The 4,150-nt window shown below is 37.5% G+C and overlaps 1 protein-coding gene across 1 annotated transcript in view; it reads right to left on the bottom strand.

Annotated features, from left to right (window-relative positions):
• Positions 1–2,017: 2,017 nt before the first annotated feature.
• LOC144436801 (E3 ubiquitin-protein ligase rnf213-alpha-like) overlaps positions 2,018–4,150 on the bottom strand; it is a 49,442-nt gene continuing 47,309 nt past the window's right edge. The window contains exon 64 of the mRNA XM_078125661.1: positions 2,018–4,150. This exon is cut by the window's right edge and continues 1,722 nt beyond it. The gene's annotated coding sequence lies outside the window, so the exon portion shown is untranslated.

Here is a 4,150-nt window from a genome sequence, read left to right as displayed (position 1 = left end):
ACAGCATTATTTGGAGGCTGCTAAAAGAGAATAGGAAAACGTTGAGTCATTCATGCGATTCACTCTTTGTATTTGTTTTGGCTATTACTGATTTGTTGATGAGTGTCTACTTGATTCTTCTTTCAATTACTGACATCTACTATGCAGACGATTACATAGCGAATGATGTGCTGTGGCGACATAGCGTACTCTGTGTAGTCCTTGGTATAATCGCTTCATTTTCCAGCCAGATGTCTGTGTTTTTGACGACAATCATGGCTGTGACACGCTGTATTGTATTGACCAATCCAATGAAGCAACTAAAGCTGAGCCGAAAGAAAGCCGGCTATATCATTCTGATGGGGATACTCGTCTACCTATTGTTATCGATATTGCCTGCTTGTCATGTCCGATACTTTGGAGAACTCTTCTATGGACAGAACCGTGCCTGCTTACCTCTGTATTTGAGCAATGATCGTCTACCCGGATGGGAATTCTCTATTGCTATCAACGTCGGATTAGTCTCTTCAAAAGTCATTGCCATCACATTTTGCTATGGCATCATCGTTAGGGGCAAGTTATCAACAAGCAAGGGACTAACCAGAACACGTAGATCACGCGGAGAAAAGACATTAATCATCAAAGTAATAACGATCGTCGGATGTAGTTTATTAAGAAACGTTCCAATCCTTACTTTGATTACAGTTGCTCTTGCAGGGATTAAACTTAACAGTACGGTATATCCCTGGATTGCTATTTTCCTTCTCCCAATGAACAGTATTAGCCATCCACTTTTATACTCTTATTCATTAAGTGAATTATTAAAGGATCGTGGTCGACCTGATGAGTCTACTCTCATGGGTAAAGACGTTAATTCGACGAGCGAATCACAAAGGTCAGTCAATATACCCACGAAATATGATCGATGTGTGCGTACATAATCATGTTTTCTATTTTTTTTTAAATGAAAATATTTTTTAAAAAGCCATTTGAGTGTTCTAGATCGATGATATTACTTAACATGAATGCCTCTTGACAATGATACTACACGTAGCTTTCATAATTACTGCACATTTGAGATATGTGATTGCTTTCATTCCCTCATTTTCAGAACTATTAAAGGACTTTAAGTCTGCACAGAAGGTCATGGTAAGTAATAAGAGATTGTGTTGGTCACCGATATTCAGCAGCCTCCCTGATAACCTGGTTAAGTTAAATGAATTCACAGACTGGATAACTGTACTTACCGAGGACAGACAACGAATGCTTGACGATTTAGTTAAATCTGTCAATACCCTACATGGTGGACGATGTTACCATGGTGATATAGATGTCGATCATGTACTAATTGACCTTAGTGATGTAAGTGACATTTACAATGACTCAAAATTAAAAAACAAACGAACATTTCTGGGAATTCTGAACATGAGGAAATATGTGGTCCAGTGTATATTTAGTTTATTATTGGCCTCATTAACTATTCGGCAGTCACAGTATTAGTAATAATTTGGAAGAGGTGTGAATGTCATGCGTGACACACACACACACACATACATACATACATACATACATACATACATACATACATACATACACACACACACACACACACACATACATACATACATACATACATACATACATACATACATACATACATACATACATACAACACACCAAGCATATTTCAATAATATATGCGTCTTTTAGATGTGGCGGGGATAAATTTGACGGTACCATAAAATGATAGATGTTTAATTTAATCATGGTAAATTACGTTTCTCTACTTACCAACAAGTCATGATCATCAACTTTATTCTTCGATGTTGTTGCACAACAGTTATTGATGAAAACTTGCAGTTATACAAACACTTATCAAACAAAGAACTAGAAAGGTAGTGCAGATACATCATCATTATGCACCATACAATCTAGAGTATAGAAAGTATAGCTTTAAGGATAGATTCCAAGTATAACATAATCAAGTGAGTATAAACGACTATTGTCATACTTGCCTAAAGCTTACAATACGAATACTTCATTTATGAACACTGCATTCTATCAAGGAAGTGGCGTAATATACTAGTAGTTGAAAATATTAAAATTAATATAGGAATATTGATGGCTATTTACGAAAACCCTTATATTGCAGTTAATTCTGAGACAATCCTTGGCATACATATATGATCCGGTCAAACATTGATGGGTAATAATTGCTACCCGTCTATAAATAGGAATGTTCACCTGTTTTCATTTTAGGATAAATGCTTGGGAATGATCTTGTTAGTAAACAAACTGACTGGATTACTTGACTCAAGCGAGCCTCAGCGGTCAAAAGGATCGGACATCGGTGAGGGCAAGAAACCAAACACTCAAAAGCCAAAAGGAAGCGTCTGTGCTGGCATTCAGAAGCCAAACACGCAAGAGCCACGGGAATGTGACACTGTTGAGATTAAGAAGCCAACAACTCAAAAGCCAAAAGGACCTGACATTGCTGACGGCAAGATACCGATGAACACACAAGAGCCACAGGGGTATGACACTGCTGAGGGTAAAAAGGCAAACAGCCAAAACTCAACAGGAAGCGACTTTGCTGAGAGCATAAAGACAAGCACTCAAAATCCTGACTTTGCTGACGGTAAGATGCCAAACACGCAAGAGCCACAGGGATGTGACACTGTCGAGGGCATCAAACCAAACATTCAAAATCCAAATGGATCTGACTTTGCTGACGGTAAGATACCAGACATAAAGCCAAAAGACTCTGTTGGGATTAAAAAGCGAAACGCCCAAGAACAGGGATGTGACACTGCTGAGGGAAAGAAGTTAAACACACAAGAGCGAGAGCGATATGACTCCGCTGAGGGCAAGAAGCCAAACACTCGAAAGCCAAAAGGAAGTGACTTTGTTTAGGGCAAGAAGCCAAGCAAACAAGTGCCATGGGAAAGTGACTTTGCTGGCACTACGATGTACCTTGGCTGAGGGCTTGAAAACAAATACCCACAAGCCAAAAGGCCTAGGATGTGACCTTTCTGGGAGTAAGAACCTAAACTCTCAAAAGGACCTGCCTTTGCTGTTAACAAGAAGCCAAATACTCAAAAGCAACTAAGATGCATCAATTAAACATATCCAGATAAGAAATCATTTCAAGCGTGCCCTCAGAGATTGTATTATTCTAATATAATTTTATTTGTATTTAATGTATTTTTCACACCCGAAATGTATATACTTAAGCTTACGTACATGTATTCTTCTTTTTTCTGATTAATTTATACTTTTCATGAGCCCGGGGGGTGGGGGGATGGGTGACTGGACAACTACTAGCTTTTCATTAGCTATCTTCCAGCACCCAGTCGCATTTGTCATTTTCATTATTTTCATTTCATTTGTATTTATTTATTAATTTGTGTTATTGCGAATAAAGAACTTATACTGTACTGATGTGACATTTCTGGGAGATGGAAGCCTACATATCAAAAGCAGGAAGGACCTGACTTTGCTTAGAGCAAGAAGCTGGAGACTCAAAAGCCATAATGTGAATGGAGAGCAGACGTCATATAAAGATTCTACTACATCTGAAAAGACTTTATATTTAAATATGCAAAGAATTTGGAATTTTAGCATTTGTATATTAGATGTACACCATGGTGATTAATCAGATTGAAAAGCTCACAGTTTGTGCTTAGAATACCGGTAATAAGATACACCAATACACCACTCATTTAGATTCTTTGCCATGTTGTGTAAACAATTAAGGGGATGTCAACCTGCCTGGTGTTCAGGAACAGAATGCTCAGTGGATATTTTACATACATAGTCTATATTTATACCAGAAATTATGATGTCACTAGCTTCGTAAATTGGCATCTCCATTTGGAAGACTTATGCGAGGGCACATCAGCATCTGCCTGTATGTAAAATGCATGCCAACCATGCTACCACAACCATTGGCCTCAACTGCGCAAATTGTAATTGTATTTAGTCATGTGCATATCAATTAAAGATTTTTATTAATTCGGCAATATAGTCAGAATGCAAGTTTACTATTTCATATAATTTGGTATATACACATTGATAATAATAAATTGCCTATAAAGGTTGTCGATGTAACTTTCTTAATGATTTATTTGGATAATTAATGATATTCGGTAAGTAGACATTATCTTAAGTA

The sequence above is a fragment of the Glandiceps talaboti genome, chromosome 6, assembly GCF_964340395.1.
Source record: "Glandiceps talaboti chromosome 6, keGlaTala1.1, whole genome shotgun sequence".
In the NCBI taxonomy this organism is placed as follows: domain Eukaryota; kingdom Metazoa; phylum Hemichordata; class Enteropneusta; family Spengelidae; genus Glandiceps; species Glandiceps talaboti.
This window is presented reverse-complemented; position numbering and strand designations above follow the sequence as displayed.